This window comes from Agelaius tricolor, unplaced genomic scaffold (assembly GCF_023055355.1).
Source record: "Agelaius tricolor isolate 1412-34295 unplaced genomic scaffold, bAgeTri1.0.p SCAF_7, whole genome shotgun sequence".
Lineage (NCBI taxonomy): Eukaryota > Metazoa > Chordata > Aves > Passeriformes > Icteridae > Agelaius > Agelaius tricolor.
In genome coordinates this window covers 24,216,232-24,234,381 of record NW_027269267.1, presented here as the reverse complement: position 1 = coordinate 24,234,381, position 18,150 = coordinate 24,216,232, and the positions used below count along the sequence as shown (strand labels likewise).

The 18,150-nt window shown below is 39.0% G+C and overlaps 1 protein-coding gene across 4 annotated transcripts in view; it reads right to left on the bottom strand.

Annotated features, from left to right (window-relative positions):
• The window catches only part of MYO16 (myosin XVI), a 359,080-nt gene that overhangs the window by 314,871 nt on the left and 26,059 nt on the right, over positions 1–18,150 (bottom strand). Inside the window, exon 1 of one of the 4 annotated variants that reach the window (XM_071430591.1) lies at positions 12,309–12,387. The exons of 2 other annotated variants lie outside the window; for them this stretch is intronic. The gene's annotated coding sequence lies outside the window, so the exon portion shown is untranslated. Of the gene's footprint in view, positions 1–8,902; positions 8,919–12,308; positions 12,388–18,150 lie in introns of those variants that run through there. One more of the 4 variants, XM_071430593.1, reaches the window with a different exon arrangement.

The window sequence follows — 18,150 nt, the reverse complement described above, 5'->3', positions numbered from 1 at the left end:
AGTGGGAACAAAAACACAGAGACAAATGATGGATTGTTCACGAAGCAGATTGCAATATTGTTTACAATTACAATCTCACACCGTTCTCCAAATGTTCTTCCTAGCACTGCTGGCTGCTTGGCACTGTGTATATAACAAACTTTCTTGAAGGCTAAATTGTACCAGAAAACTCTCCTGGTATTAATGGATGTTTGCATATTTGTGAAGTGCCTCACATCTCACACCACTGATCTATCAGAAGAAAGTACTGATTAAGAAGAATCCCCTTCATGATTTTTCTACTTACAGTGATAAAGGTTCAAATTCAGTTAATGTAATGTAAATGGCATCTGCTTGATTCAGCATCTGGGTATAAGCATGATTGTAAGGTTAACTTTTCAACCTTTTTAAAAAATCATCGGGTATAGAGCACAAATGCATCAAAAACCAAAAAAAGCTTTTTTTCTTTTCTTAACTAAAGTTCTTATTGAAAGTCAAGAAGTCTTAAGAAAGGGATATTTCCATGGAATATTGCCATTTATATATTGTCAGTCTCTTTCTACTTGAAAACAACTTACAGATATGCTCTCTAAGCCATCACATTGCATCTTGAGCTCTTCCTTGTAACCAAGACTCAAGGAAAATGTGTAAGTTTGATTTATATTTCATGATTAACTAAATGTCAGTAGAAGGAAAAAGAAATTTTATTCAAAGAGAATTCAGGAAGCAAAACTAATAAAAGGCTATAGAAAGTATAATAATGTATAAAAAAATCTATTAAAGCTAGTCAATTAAGAACTTATAAACATGTCAGCAAACATGAAGAATCTTGGGCATCCAAAAATATGTAAAATACAATGTGTAGCATTTATGGCTGATGGGCTCATGTGTGAAATGTAGGAAAAAAGGTCTTTTGATTTAAAAATGAAAAAGTAGTTTTGCAGTTACAGAAATGCATCTGGACCGAAAGTATTTTTAAAATTAATAAGAATCTAAATTGATTAGAGCAGAACATACAGAAGTAAAATGAAGAAACAGAAGAAAATATATCTGGTTTACAACACCACATTGCAGGATTGTTGCAGTGTGACGCCATTTCCTGTTTCACCTATCCCAACCCCCCAGGTGTGCCAACCTCTCCTTTCCCCTCCCCCTTTGCCCTCCTGCTAAGAGCTGTCCATCAATCTTAACATTCCAGCAGGGTCGTGGTGTGGTTGGCAGAAGTTCAACAGATGCCCCTCAGGTCCGGGTTCATTGGCCTGTCCCAGTGTCTGTACCCCTTGAGCCTTCCCCTCCTCCCACCTGGTTGGTGCCTCACCTGTCCCTTCCCCTCTCCCTGTCCCCGGGCTCAAAAGGAGACGGGACCCTGCGGTCTGGATTCTGTTGGGAGCTGTTACAAGATTCAGAGGTCTGTCATCCTGGAATAAAACTCTGGATTAAAACTCTACAGCAGAATCCTCTCCTTTTTCTCTTCACCATCACCTGAACCTTTTCCACCAGAGGTAAACTGAGTTTCTACTATGCCTGGATTTGTTCTGAGTGCCCAGCTGCAGCATCCAGCCAGCCAAAGGTATCTCTGAGGTGAAACACCACAGCTGCCGCCTTTGGTCCAGCAGCAAGGGTCAGAGGAGCCCAGGCACGTCCCACCCGGTAATATTGGGATTAATATTCCATACAGGATAATCATAAAAGGAATGAATGGAGAAAAAAATATTGGGCTTGGGTTTTTTTTCAATTTACAATACACTGCAATTTTTTCTTTTTTTTTTTTTTTAAAGCCTGAATGCCTTTTCCTGGTGTATCCCTACTGTAGCATTCTATTTGACTTGCTGATGAGTTGCTTTGTATCTGTCTGGCTTTGCCAAGACACAGTTCTCCATTACTACCGTCTCATATGGTAACAGCCCATTGCTGTTGTGCAACCTTGAGAGCGGTAACACAAGAGAATAACATACATGACACATGTATCACCTTGTCCAATATCTTTTGGAACAGGCTCTATTGTAATTTCAAGTCACTTCTTCCAACCTTTTGCCTCCACTACTCTATTTGGGCAGCCACTTCAGAGTAGCTTGAGGAATATTCACTTTTATGATCAGAAATGGAGCCACTGAGAAACTCTCTGGCAAAACAAGAGTCACACCAGAAAGAGCCATCAGCTGATTCTAACCTGATTTAATGAACCACCTTTCAAAGAACTGAAATGAAATCTTGCCTGACTTCCCAGTAGGTGGCTGGAAGTCCCGAGTACCAACATGTCCAAAGTTGGAGTAGCTAGGCATGAGGAGGCACTTTGGACATCCCCATTACTTAACCTGTACCAGTGCCAGAGATCCCAAAGCTTCTAATTTTCTTGACTGCAGGTGTCCAGAGTTCTGACAGCTCAGGGAGTCTTTCACACCATGAGAAACTTGTTCTGGCTGCACACCCTGAGCCACTTGAGGCTCCATTTGCCAGGCCAAGTAGTTTCACACATGCTGGTGATGTTCATATAGAATTAAAAGTTGCTACAGAGCAGGCCTGGCAAGCAGGCTAATACTGGAAAGGCAATATCCTGTTTTTCTTCATCTGCCTTCTTTACTGGATTTACATGGCAAGATGCTATCAGTGTGGTATGCTACTGCTCTGTTTTAACCCATGATGGCAACAGATATCCCTGTCCTTATCTGGACCCACTAGATTTGTCTTATTTTCTTCATTTCCTGTTGAAAAAGGCAAGGGAGAGAGAAGATGGGTGGGCATCCAGCAGGCAAAGAGGGTCAACTCACCCCATCTTCAGTGTATTCTTTCCCAAAAATCCATTTTTAAGAAGTGAGGGAGTTGTTAAAGAATCCCAATTCCAAGAGAGACATAAAGCATGACTGAAATTTTTCTTTTCTCCTCCTTCACAGATAAACTTTACCAATTTCAATCATCTTTTCATGAAAAATGGTAACTTTATAGGGGAAAGCATATATTTAACAATCCTAGTAGAAGTAGTAGTACTGCTGCTTATATTTACTAACAATAATTAACTACTAACATTTACTAAGAATAGTTTCTAACAAGTAAAAAGTGATGACTGAAGGCTATTAACCAGGACTAACAACACAACAGAACAGTTCTTAATTATCAAAATTGTCCTAGCTATTATTTTTATAATATAAGATATAATTTTATTTTGAAGAATCCACAAGGTGGCCACAGTTGCGTGGGAAACCCAGTTTCTAAAGCGCACATTAAAAAAAAAATCTAATACAGGATGTGCCTAACATGAATTATACGCCCAATGCAATACTCATTCATTTTGAAATAGAACCACATAAGAATATCAAATCCAAAACTACGAAATGTTTCCCTAAGTTTAGTCTTGCATCTGGCCAGGTTCAGATATGCAAAGAGTTTCAAGAGTCATAACTCATTTTGGTGCATAGAGTAGCTGGCTCCAGCTGCTGGCATCCAGTGACTGAGAAGCTAAAAGACCTTCAGGACCATGTGGGCATAATCACAGGATTGAGGCTTTATTCATGCCTGTATAGGCTCTTGCACTTAAGTTTTATGCTATTATTTCACCTTAATATTTTGGGCTTACACCTAAGTCACTCTGTTTAAATTGTTGGTTATTTATTATTTTTGTGCACATCTTATACACTCCATGAAACTGGATCGCTACAGCCACACAAACATATCATAGCTGTACAATTTTTTAAAAAGGTACATATAGTCCAAGCACAAAGCAAATCCAATACTGAGATAGAGTAAAACAAAACTTTTTTGTCTTTAAAAAACGATGCTGTGAATATGAAAAACTGAATTGTGCAAGCATCTTCCCCAGCTTCCACTGCTGCTTTCCCCAATTTAAGGGGTAGCTTCTTTCCCAGATCTTCACCATTATACCCTTAATCAACATAACTGCAGGGGTTGCTGCTTGTCATACAAGACAGTCATATAGGCTATTTCATAAAGATTTTGAAACAAAGCTACAAAAAGTGGTCTAAACCACGTTGACAAAATTCAGCAAACAACTGGCTACATGTCTGTCAGCTGGCATTTTGGCAGTGAGCAGTCGCCAGTGTAACTGGCAAAGCCATCTCCCAAATTGTATGAACTGCAGGAGTGCATGCAGTTATTTTCCTGTTCTGCAGGACAAAATACATCTCCATGATAAATGAGCAAACAGATTTTATGCAGGTGAAATGAAAAAGAGGAATGATGGCAGAGAGCTTCAGTGAAGTGGACAGCAGGTCCATCAGGCTGGGAGCAGGCAGAGCTGCCCACTGCCATCTGCTTTCACTGGTGGGAGCACCAGTGGGGATGCTGCCATCTGTGTGCAGCCTGTGCAAACCAGGGCAGGGGAGAACAATTCCTGGAGTTAGGGGCTGTCCTGCTTCCAGCAATTCCTTTGGCCACCAGCTTGACCCCAGCCTTGGAAAACTGGTTTTGTGAAAAAGTCCATTTACCCCCATGAAGGGGTAAAGTCAGGAGCCAGATGCCTCTGCAGACTGTATTACATCAGTCTTGGTCGACTCCTTTTCCCCACAGCCTCATAAACATTGATCTTGTTTCAAGCTCCCACAAAGGACCCTGTAGAATCTCCTTCATCTCCCAGCAGAGACACATGCATAGTAATGCTACCTGAACATAATTCTATGAAGACTTTGATGAAAAATGCTCATGCTAATACTAAAATCAGCCTTATTTTCCTCTCAGTTATACTTATTTAGTCCTACTAAAACCAGCATCTTGTTAGTTTTATACATCTCTCCTTTTCCCAGTTTCCTACAAGAATGGCAGTCACAGACCACTACACCCTATGATTTGGCATGGAGACTTCAAAGTTCAAAAGTACCCTTTTCTTAAGTGACAATCTGGTTTAGTTGTCTGCTCTTTCTTTGCATCTCTCAACATGCTTTCAGGTTTGTTCCTACATAACCCAAGCCTTTTTTCTTGCACTTCCTTTGATTTCAAGCAAGTTGAGCATAAAACAACACAGGGAAAGAAGAATTTTAAAACTGTTCTTTTCAAACCAGGAATGAGGATTTTTTTTTTTTTTTCTACAGCAACCTGATAATAACTTGGTTATTACTATTATTGTTCACCAATAATTATTGGTGAATAAAAGACATGGGAAAGTTAGAAAACAAAAGTATTATACAAACCTCCATCAAAACCAGCAAGAAGACCCTTATGAACCATTATTCTTTCTGTAATAAGATAGCAGTGCACTCAGTGATTAGTGTCATCACCAAAACTAGCTCTTTTTGCACTTGGTTTAAAGCAGGTAGATAAAGTTATAATCTCACTGTTCAATGGACACTATAGATTGTATTCTTTTACTATATATGGAACCCAGGTAATATCTTGACACCTGTCCCAAAGGAGAGAGCAAAACAAAATAGTGAGGGATAGAATTGCAGTTCTGTGTCTCGTAAATAAAATTCTATTCAGTTATTTTTTTCAAAATGTATTTATCGTCTTTCATAAAAACTTGGAAGTAAAACACAGACCTCAATAGACATAAACGATCACATTGGGTAAATATGCAGATATTGCATTCAACAGTAATGTCATAACAAAACTTAGGCTGTGCGGGGAAGAAGAATATAGAAAGGAGGTAGTAATAAGGAAATTGCTTTGGCAATACAAAGAAAACATCAGCAGCCTCAATAGCCTATTTCTTTTTAAGTCAGTGAAAGGGAGGTGAGGTTGGCTCTTGACTGTACTCTGTTTTCTACTGTACAGGAGCTCCCAAACACGGATCAAGAAAGATGACCCCTAGTTCATGATGGTTTTCAGATCTCTGGGTACTTCACATCACACTGGGACTTCGATTTCCCATAAACATACACTTTGAAGACAACAATTTTCAAATTTATTGAACAAAATGATGCTAAACAGTGGGTACACATAGCTATCATCTTCATCCTAAAGCATCAATAGTCTCAGTCCAAAGAAGCACCCTGAACATAAATATCCCAGGATGATTGAAGAAGTCTCTGCAAACCAAGAGGGTGGGTGCTGGTCTGAGACATTTTTAACAGTCTATTTTAACAAAGGCATACACTTCAGCCACCCATACTTGGTCATATTTCTGGGGACATTTCTTCCATATGAAGAAATATGCCATGAATTCAAATGCTGCAAACCACATTTTTTTCCTCTTAAAAAACACCTGTGGATTTAGTTTCAAACAACTGTCCTCCACTTATGAAATTATTTTAATCAATAATAAGACACCAAAAAACACTCGTTCAACCAATATCACATAGAGCAAAGAACCCCTTTAGAGTTTTGTGTTGCTGAAGTCTTTGTTGTCAAGTGATGCTAAAAGGTATCCAGGGGAAAACCTATTCTTAAGCAGCTCCACAGCAGAAGGAATTTACAGCTCCTTGTTCTATATTCCTTTCCAGGGAAGGATGTTCATCATTAAGCAGAATTTTGTTTAGATCCTGATACTCTCATACACACATTTGAAAAGTAGACATCTCATGGCCAGCAGTGTGAATTGTCATCACAATTCACTATAGGACAAAGGTATCTGCCTCTGGTACACAGCAAAAATAAAGCAAAACAAAAACCAACCCCCTCACAAACAAGCAGAAAACCATCAAAAGCCCCCCAAAAATAAATTAGTATCTTATTCTGGCATGAACATGTGATCAAAATTATTAAGTTACTGTAACCTGATGCTTGTCACCTAGGTAGCTGTATGTGCTGAATATAAACAAATACAATTGAAGTTACATTTAAAATTTCTGCCTTCTCATGGCTATTCAGATTGACTGAGTATTAACTTTGGATCACTCTAAAATGTCAATGGCATGGTGTTCTTCCTCCTTAGTGTCACCTCCTTGCTTGCAGTTATTCCTTTTTCTTCATTAGGAACAGAACACCAAGAAAAATTAATTCCTTTTACTAGAGTGAAAAGAAAAATAATGTTTTTAAAAGGTCACTGTTTATAGTGCTATTATAACTTGTTACAACCTAATCACTTAACAGGAAATTGAACCCATTTAAAAAAAAAAAATCTGATTCAAGGTATTTATATAGTATGCATTAACAAAGCATCCAATAATTTAGCTTTCTCCAGAATGGTTGAACTCATAGTAAAGCAAGTCAGATCATCATTACAGCAATATCCAGAGGATTAGCTATCCCCTACCTGAGGCTCATCAAAAAGTATTATGAGGTTGGAAAAGGCATTCAACAGCTGAGCTGAATTAAGTCAGTGTGTGTAAGAAAGTTAAGATGCATCAGCTACAGGCAGAAAGCTGACAACGAGGAGCAGAAGCGAATTGTAAGTCGAAGTGAACAGAACAGAAACTTCTGGGTAGTACAGATGGGTCTTCAGCAGGAGAGGCAAGGTTAGGAGAAAGTCTTGACTGGTTTTTGCACAGCCATGTGAAAAAGCTGAAGCCCAGAGAAAAAGAGTCTGGGCATGGTGCCATGCCTTCCTGAGCTCAGAGGGCAGCCTGCCAGCCTATACTTCTAAGTCACAACAGATCCCTCTTGACAGCATGTCTGTGAAAGAGGAGTATTATTAATTCTCTCATTTTAAGAAGGCACAATCTTACTCTCCTCAGGGTAAAAGGAAAGGCTGTAGGGAAATATGATTAGGATCTTATATTTTATTCAGTTCTGAATAAAATTTCCCATTTAAACTAGGTCTCCCAGGATGTATGATCGGGGGAGGGGAGTTCATAGGGAGCCTGGTTTTGGTGGAAGAAAGGGAAGATGGAAGAAGAAATCTCCTGAGTGTTTTTTCATTCAACCTTCAGAGAGAAAAAGTGGCATCCATTTTGATTTGTCTCTTCAGGGGGAAAGAAATAATTGTTGTGTTCTGCTACATTATTTCAGCTTCAAAACTAAAATGCCCACCTTCTTCATCTGTAAGTACCTATCATTTGATTTTTCAAAGTATCAACAGTTTGTGCAGAAAAAAAAATCAATGCCCTAAGAAAACAGAAGGAAGAGGGACAATTAAAAATGAACATATGAAATAAAGTTTTACAGAATAAAACAATGTTGTTCTTCACTATCAACAACAACAAAAAAGTATCTTGAAAAGGAATTTTATCCCTCTCATACCTCCAGTGCAACATAAAGCACTGATAAATATCCTCAGTGGATGCTTGATCTCCGCAGCTGCCCTGTTGTGGTATTGTTACTTCCTTGGTGAAGCATTTCCTCCCAGATGCACTGAGAGACTTACATAGTGGCTGATTCAGCTGTCCCAGTTTCTGAACTACACTCTGAATATCTTTCACAATAATTAGAAGTAACTTTTATGCTTTATCCATAGTTAAATAATCAGGACCCAAGATCACAGAATCGTGGAAGGGTTCAGCTTGGAAGGGAACTTTAGAGATCACCCAGAGCAACTTCACTTCCATGGGCAGGGGTATTTTTAAGTCAGACTGCTCAAAGCATCATCCAACCTGACTTCAGACAGGTCCAGAGATGAGGCTTCTGCAACTTCTGTGACCAGCCCCAAAGCAAGTACAAAGGGGATTAGTGACTGAGGACTCTCCCAGAATTGCTCAGTAGATACCAGAAAACTCATTTCCCAGTGAAGCAAAAAAAGCTTCTCAGCCTTCCTCAGAAGCCTTCTAACTTCTGCCCTGTGTCCCCTGCCCACATCAGACAGCTCTGACCAGACGTGACCAGATGGCTCCAAGAAGAAGACTGGGTCACAGGTACAGCTCTTATTCATGGTCACAGCTGGGTGTCTCATCCTGCACTGAAGTGAGTTGAAAATTGCCTTCACTTGAGTATCTTCTTTAATCCTAAAAAACTGCTCTTGAATCTTTCTAACACCAAAAATTTTGCTGAAGAGCTCAAATAAGATAATTTGTTAAAATAATAAATTAAAATATTCCTAAAGAGATTAATCTCCATGTTTTAAAAATGAAAGAAGTGAAAGCAAAGAACACAGAAAATTTACCTCAGTAACTTATGAAGCAGAAGCTGATGTCTCAGTAGAAGCTAATCCAAAGGATACCCTCTATTAAAAAAAAAGTCTCATAGTCAGACTGTGGTTTTTTCTTCCTTCTCTGTATACCAAAAAATAAAACCCACTGAAAATACACAGAGTAACTGTATAAGAGACAATGACTTGTACATAAGGAAGGGCTTTTAGCAGGTGTGATGTTGAATTATGACACAGAACAAAGTGGTTTTGCTATTAAACAAAACTACATATCAAGTGAGGATAAAAGCTATGAAAGAATTTGACTTTATACGGCCATATTATTCAGAAGAATTAGTGCCTGGTAACATTCTGCTTGCACTGAACATGCCTCCATCCTTTTCACCCTTGAGCTGAGGTAAAATGTGGGTGCTGTAGAGGCAGATAGGCTCTTCCTGCTGCTGCTTCCAGTGCCCCATTGCTGGCACATTGGATTATGTGAAGAAAGCTGAAACCAACCTCAAACACAGAAAATGTATAAGAAAAGAAATTTACTCAAAATGCCACTTGCATCCTATTGAGTCTTGCAAAGTGTATGTATCAGGATTTTCTGGACTGTAGATGTAGTTAGCTACTGGGGTAAAGACAGCATTTTTTTCCATGCATTCATTATTCTCATGTCCCTGATTTTAATTGGATGGACTGACATGAAGGTAATTGACAGTGCAGAGCATCACACACCCAAAAACAGCTCAGAAAGGAGAACATTTCCAGGGCCATAATGTGTCCAGCTCCACTGCTTACCTGAAGTGGATGCCTGGATGCATTTCTCCTAACATGCACCCTTCTGTTTCTGCATGTGCTGTTACAGGTGTCCCTCTGGGCATTGCACAACAGCCATGAGAGCTGCCAGCAAGGGCACACTGATGCTGCTGAGGGATTGTACAGCACTCATCACATCAGGAGCACTTGAGATGATACAAGAATGGACACAGGCTTCTGTTAAAATGAACCCTTGTCACCATCTGCTTCAGAGGGCAGGAACAGGAGGCACTAGTAGTTTGACAGAGTTTTGTCCACTCGCAGAGGGGGACAGAAAGCTATCTTGGCTTGCCTCTCAGGGAAGATAACCTAAGTGACTTCATTTTCTAGGAGATAAAAAAGCTGAAGGTGTAGCAGTATGCATTACTGAGAAAAGAAGCCATTGATCTGGAGGGTTCCTCTGGGCTGCTGAAGATAAACTTCTTCTTTCCCTACCCCAAAGTCTTGCTTCTTAGCCATATCTCTCTTGCAAAGATCTTGGGCTTTAAAAAAAAGCTTTCAAGGATTCTGCAAGCAATGGTTCAGGGGTTTTGCACACACTGGACTCCTTACCCAGCTCTGCTGATAAGGAGACTTTCAGACACCTCTTAAAGGAGATGTTCCTTTGCTTTCAAAGTAGCAACAAGTCTCTGCAATTTTGGCACTTTATGCACCAAAAGCGAGGAAGTCAAAGCAGCAAGTGGAAAATTGAACCTTTTCTGAAAGCACCTCTTCTGAAAGAGAACATTTTTCCTATTTCATTTGTGTGCTTGTCCTCATCCAGGCCAGCTTGATAATTGACATAGCTCAAGGAGAGCTCACCAATGGGCTGGGGCAGAAGCTCCAACAGTGACAACTCTGCCTTTGCCAGGTCCCTGCTGGATATCGCCAGGCTGGGCCTGTCTCGCTAAAATGGTCAGTGACAAATGAAGAAAGACACTTCATATGCAAATAGTGTGCAACAAAAAATAGATCCTGGTCTGTACTCTTTCCTTTTGCATCTGTTTCATGTTAATGTATCTAGGTTTGATCAATTAATTTAGGGATTTCATTCACATAGAAAACAACACAAATGAACACTCTTGAGATCCAGCTGCTTATCAGCACATGAACTGAGTTTAGAAATGTTATGTAGTCAGAACTTAACACTAGCAGGGAAATGGAGGAAAATGTAACTGAAGGAGTTTTTCAAGATGTTGTTGTGTCACAAAAGAGTTTTATTCCTATCTTCAAAACTCCAAATCACTAAAGCTTCAGTGTTCAGACAACATCCACTGTGTTTGTGTTTGCCTTATCATTCCATCTCAGTGTAACAAGCATCAGTCAGCAACTTCTTTGCCAATAATTTGGCAAATGTTGTTCTCCAAAAACTAAGTCAAAAGGTTAAGTGCAAACAAATACTGGTTTCTGTTCTGTAAATAAACTAAAGTTCTACTTTGAACTGAAGAAACCAAGGCAAGACCACAGTGGCTTTTATGTGACAGAGTAAGACTTCAGGCAAACTACAGTCTTCATTTTACTGACTGTACCTGATAAGACTATTTTGGCCTTTTAGAAAATGAAAAAAAATCTAGTTTAATGCTGTTTAACTTAGTATTGTTATCATACATCTTTTTCTTCAGGAACAAATAAAAGAAAGAGGGCTTCAACACAGAGATACACTCACAGGGGGAAATAGAATGAAACAAAAGCAAACGTAAGATTTTTTAATGCTATAAATAAGCAGCAAATTTTGATCAAATAAACAGTGTACGAACTTCAAGCACTGAAACTCATGGATGTATGCTTCCTGCCAGAAAGCCTAAAAAATGTTCTAAAAATAGATTTATGTCTTAGAAAAATATAAATTTCTAATATTAATAACTCACATACAAAAAAATAACCTTCTATTCCTCTATAGCAGGATCTTTTCTGGGAATGAAATCTTTATCATTATTTGATCATCCAACTGAACTGAGACAAATTAGTAAAACTAAAATCCTAATTAAAAACATACATATTTTATTTTCAATAGATAACAAAAATATACTGCTGATATCACATTTTTGTGTAATTGTTTTTTACAGAATGTTTTAAACTAAATGGAAAAAGAAATCCAAAACATTTTCTTCCTAAGACATTCCAAACACTGGTCACATAAACCACAAAATGGGGCAATGAAGCATGATCAATATTTGTGCAATCTATTTATAAGCACAGATATCTGTCTTTTGTTATATCAATGTGCTATCCAAAATGCAGTGTTTCTAGGACATTTCTGTGGACTCTATCACTATAATGCACACTGAAAAATAAAGAACAAGTTTGAGCCTGGTGTATGTAAAAGCATGTTTTCAAACATGACTACTACAATATTAGCTTACAGCTGGTAACAAAACTTGTAGTCACCTTATCTTATCTTACCAAGACTTTATTCAACTATCAACTAAATTAATTTCTAATAAAAACTATGTACTTTTTATATTTAGTTATATTCATTATTAATGGATTAAATGCCTTATATATGTTGAAACACACACATAACATCAGATAAAAAACACACAAGAGTACCTACAACACAAAAATACCTACAAGATTTCAATGTCTTAAAAAGTAATTATAATATATTGTTGAAAATGTGAAAAGAAGTAGATATTCCTACCAGAAATTTTATCTTGACCAGATTTGCTCCCACATATTCCTGTGTTCCACTGAATCAATTTCACACTTACTCACCTCCCTGTCTCTGTGATGTGGTTTATTCATTGGTTTGATATTGCCATAGCAACTCGGCAACATGGAAACATGTTAGCCAAGCAATGCTGCTCACCTCACACTATATGGTGAATTGCTGCCTGGTACAGACAGCATATTTTAATGTATATTGATCTCTGCTTCTTACTATTAGGCTACTGGTTTAACATCACCATTTTAACTCAGCGTTTAGTAGTCTCTGGTAATGATTTTCACAGTATTTGACTTGTAGTGGTCTTAATTACAAAAATTATCTACTTCCTCAGATTAAAAACAGGATATATTTTGACTACAAGTCAAACTACTGCATTGGAGCACACTTAAACAACCTGAAAAATAAACAGCACTGTTCACAACCCCTAAATTCAGGGCTTCCCCAACATTCTTGCATTTTTGCCCCGTGTAAGCAAGTGCATGCAAATCACAGATAAGACTGTTTTAGCATGGCTGTGCACACATGCTCCATTTAAGAAGCTTTCCCTTTGGTGCATGTGGTCTGGAGGGAGTGGGGACCCTCTCACCCCCATCATGCCTCCCCAGGAGCACACCAACAAAGTGGATGGTGGCTAGTGAGAGGGATGGTGCTTTGTCTGGAGAAGAGATACAGCACTGGGGAGCCCCTCGGAAGGCAGGCAGGGATGCTCCAGCAGCTTCTGCTTCCACAACCTCCCCACAATCAGTGGGGGCTTGCAGCGTGCTCTGAATCACTAAAAGGAGGCAGTAGGTCTTCTGCATTCACATAAAATAAAACTCTAAACAAAACAACATGTGAGAACAAAAGCAGGATCTCTGGTGCAGCAAGCAACAGAGTCTTTAAAGCTCCAAAGTCTAACATAGCATCAATGCTATGTAAATCAGGGCATCCCCAAACACAGATTTGGATCATAGTGAGGAGACTAGGCAATAATCCAGGGCAATAGTATGAGTGGGAGCTGAAACTGTCTCATTGACTGAGTCTTTATCTTCACAAGCTGGCAACTGCTTCACAACTGTGCTTACTCACAGAGGAAACATACTTCTGTTTGAACTGGCTTGCACCACAGCTTGACCTAAATAGTTTTTAAGAAAAGCGATTCATCTGCCCTCAGACACTCTTGATAAACCACATAAAACATTGAGATTCTGACAACAGAAAAGCTGCATGGAGACCAGCAATACCTTAGGACTCATAACATCTCTGAACACAGTTATGTACCAGGACACTTCTGTCTGCCTGCTTAATACATCACGACCGGCTCAGATCTCACTGGGCTTAAGTCAAAAGTTAAACTGATTGGAAGGCCTTAGACTAAGTGTAAAACACATCTGTGAGACAGTATGGGGTTCACAGTTGAAATTCAAATTACTGCCGCATTGGTGTAACACACTACGGTTTGCAATCTGAGATATACCACAACACATCTTTATTGACTAGAAACCAAGGACTTTAATTTCTTCCCCAGCAGAACTGAAACCAGCATTTTGGTCTGGGATTTAAGCAGGCTTGTTCAAGTAAAAGGTGTGGAACAAAGGGAAGATGAAGGAAGGAATTTTTGTGTAAAAGTTGCTTCAGTTCCTGACCGTGCTTTCCAACAAACAAGCAAGAGTTACGAAAATGCTGTAAGATGAATTCCATTTTGCATCAGCACAGCAAAAGAAGAATTACTTGTTCAGAATGGGAAAATAGGTTTCTATTACTTGGCTTTGATTTTTTTCTCAACCAAAAAAGTTATTGCAGATTCTAGGAGAGGTAAGTGCTATACATTCAGTAATGATCCTACAATTGGTGTTTCCACTGAGAGCACTAAGAGGCCAGCTTCAGGGGAAGGAATCAGGCTAAATAGAGAGATAGGAGGAATTGGGGGTACTAAACAGGAAAACAATTAATTTATATCAACACAATGCTAGGAAATAACACCTTCCACCTTATGGACTACTCTTACACTAGCACAAAAGGGTAGGTGATTGCTCTGCTCCCCTAACAAAATTTGTGATGCTCTACACTACTAGGCAATTTGGAATATTAGTTCTCTTAATATATTTAGTTTTCTCTTTGACAAATAAGGAGCTCTGAAAAAGTGTTATAAAGAAATATTTTATTCTGCTTAATGTGAGATGTTATTTCATCTAAGTACACATTCAATTTATAATGATCTTTGCTGGAACTCTTACAGGTATTACACTGCAAAGGTATCTAAGTAAAATAAAACATTAGCAATTGTTCTGGTGTCTGCTGTCCCCTTCATTCTTTCTATAAAACATTTGAATCTTTGACCTCAGAGCTGTTATCTGCTTCCATCTGAAGGACTTCAAGTAGGGTGCAGATGGGAGCTAACTTCACACACATGGACTACAAACTCATGGCCAAAAACAGGGCATGAATATGTGAAGTTACTCAGCATCATTCCCACAGGCATGTGTCCCATTTTTGCAAACAAGGAATAGTACAGTAGCAGTAGTACAGCTCCCCTATGAATACTTAGCCTTTACATAATTCCAAAATTAGGAATCTCCAAAACAAAACCAAATCATTAACACCAAATCTAAAAGTCACTAGCAGCTACTCTATATCTGTATGAAGGTTCAGAAAGAACACTGATAAACACCACTCTCACTTCTCTTTCACTTCCTAGATCTCAACAACGGCACAATCTTCTTCAGAACGAGTCCTTCCCATAGACTGGAGTTCTTCAAGAACTGCTCCAGCAGAGGATTTTACCGGGTACATGCAGTCCTTCAGGAAGACTGCTCCAGCAAGGATGCCTTCCACAGGTACATGCAGTCCTTCAGGAGGACTGCTCCAGCAAGGATGCCTTCCACAGGTACATGCAGTCCTTCAGGAGGACTGCTCCAGCAAGGATGCCTTCCACAGGTACATGCAGTCCTTCAGGAGGACTGCTCCAGCATGGGTCTCCCACGGGGTCACAGGTCCTGCCAACCAATCTGCGCCAGTGTGGAATCCTCTCTTCATGGGGTAACAGGTCTCACCAGGAGCCTGCCCCACCCCAGGCTTCACCTGGGGTCAGAGCCTCCTCTGGAAATCCACCTGCTCCAGCATGGGGTCCTCTATGGTCTACAGGTGGATATTTGCTTCAGCATGGACCCCCATGTGCTGCAGGGGCACAGCTGCCTCACCATGATCTGTCTGCACCACGGGCTGCAGGGGAATCTCTGCTCAGCACCTCAAGCACCTCCTGCTCCTCCTTTTACACTGACTTGGTGTCTGAGGGGCTGTGTATTTTCACTCTTTTGGCTGTTGCACCACAGTAGCTTGCCTTTTTTTTCTTTCTTTTTCTTAACTTAGTAATCCCAGAGGTGCTACCACCATCACTGATGGGCTCAACCTGGGCCAGCAGCAGCCCCACCATGGATAGTAGCTGATATTAGCTCTGTTGGACAAGGGGCAACCTTCTGGAGAAGGTTCTCACAGAAGCTGCCTCTGTCTTCTCCCTGCTAGCAAAACCTGGCTATGCAAACTGAATCCAGCTCCTAGAATAAAAGCAACATTTTACTTACCAGACTGTAACGCTTATTTCAAGTCAGAGAACTGTCACACACAGCCACTAAATTGCAACAACATTAGTCCTGTATTTGCTAAGGGCAGATGTCACCTTAGGGGAACTATCATGGGCTCCTCTCCAGACTTGGCATTTCCCAGGGCCACAAACCCACAGACGTAGTGGGTGCTTCACAGACCTTAGTGTCAAGGGCTACATGGTCACACTAGAATGGTTTGACAGCTTTGGGCTTCATAAAATGCCAGGAATCCTTTTTTTTTGTCTCCATCCTCTGAGCAAGGCCACATCTCAAAACCCATTTTATATCCAGTCACATCTGCCCCATGGGCTGCCAATCAGACTGCTCTGAAGTAAAACAAAAGGTCATACAACACGATTTTGGCTTCAATTTCAGTTATTTGTTGATTTAGATCAAATGAAAGGAATTATAACTCTGACTTTACATAACATTTCCAATCCCTATATGTAATTTCTTTAAAATGCACCCATGGGTGCTTCTATATTCTTCTAGCAGAGATGCAGCTCTATACAAGTGGAATTTTAACTTGCTGATACTCTCAGGAATTCAGTCTGTAAAAACCAGCAAATATACCCTTGAGACTTGTAAAATACCCTAGATGAAAAGCATTCACAAACTGAGCAGCCTTTTCTTCTGATTTATTATTTTATTAAATCAGTGGACAGTATCACAACAACAGAAAATCATCTTGATAAAATGGGTGATTCAAACAGACAAAAGCGGTTGTCAGCAAATGAACTGATTCCAACATAAGCAATCATCAGATCACATAAGCTGATGCAAGCAGAAAACAAAGAGACTGCAAGTAAGTCCCTACACAGTAGAACAATTGGTGATCTCTTTATTCATAGTTCAAGATTTTTATTAGTATTGCTATTTTAGGCCTGACATGTATTGTTATGACACTATATTGGTTTTCACTGATTGCACCCTTCTCTTTTCATTAAGATGAACCAACACTGACATGCAATGGACTGTCTTTAATGGCAAACAAGTATTTATGGTATCATCAAAAATTACCATCACTTCATAATGTGGTCTTGTTTAATATCTTATAGTTTGGGGATTTTTTTAACAGTCTCTTAGGGGAAACTGATTTCAGAGGGAAGAAAGAAATAAAAATGCATCTCCTATAATGAAGTCAGTTGCATTACAAGGATTAGGTAAAGCCTTACAGAGATTTTTAATGAGAACTTTTACAAAGGCTCAATCAAAATAAATGCTCTCTACTCTTACAAGGGTTTTAGCACCTTCATTTTCTTCAGATAGGGAAGGTCCTATACCCATCACATTGTTAGTTTTGATGATTACATTAACACATTTAGGTGGTTTAATACTACTACTACTACCAGTAAGTATAAAGTAATAATTGCATGGGTGGAACAGTCATTGTATCAGCAAGTTAACTAGTCAGAATTGGAGTGCACACTGCTTACTTTCATGTTTAAAACTGCAGTCATATTAATTTTAGATATTACTATCTAAAATCATACTCATCTTTCTTTGCCACATTAGTTCTTTTAAAATTTTTACTTTCATATCTTTATTCCCTTACCTATGCATGGTAACAGTAGAACAGTATTATAAAGAAAACAAATGAAGAAAAGGCCAGGCTGTTTCACATTTACGTTTGTCAATTGTCAGCAACATTACATAGGCCTTTAAAATAATAGTAGTTTTCCTCAAAAATCAATTAGTACTGTATAATTTGTTTATATGCTAAATTAAAGCAAAATGAGTCTGAAAAAATATACCTCCTCATAGAGTCACACTTGAAAGGAATAATTAGATTATTATGTTTGGCATCTAGTGCTGACTAAAAATTAGAAGAGTTACTAGTTGCTGTTACAATTGTGAAAACATGTATGAAAAGCAAGAGCCATTAAAACAAAGCCCAGTTTTCTTCAGGCATTTGACAAGATAATGAAACAGATAATGTAACAACATCCCTGGTTTATATTGTTACTGGGTCTTTCTTTCACAGCTTTACTCTTTGCGTTTCTTTCAGTGGCTTTATTTATTAGTGTCGTTTATCAAATATATTTTTTAATTTGTGTTTTGATGTAGCAAAGTTGCTACCTTGATTGCAATAAAATGATATGAACTTATCCAGCTTTGCTCTGGCACAATTAATATAATTTGATTCACCACGCTAAAGCTGCAAGATTTTGACTGCCCCTCATAACATACTGAATGTGCCCAGCATCTCTTAAACCTATCCAGGACTTCATCAA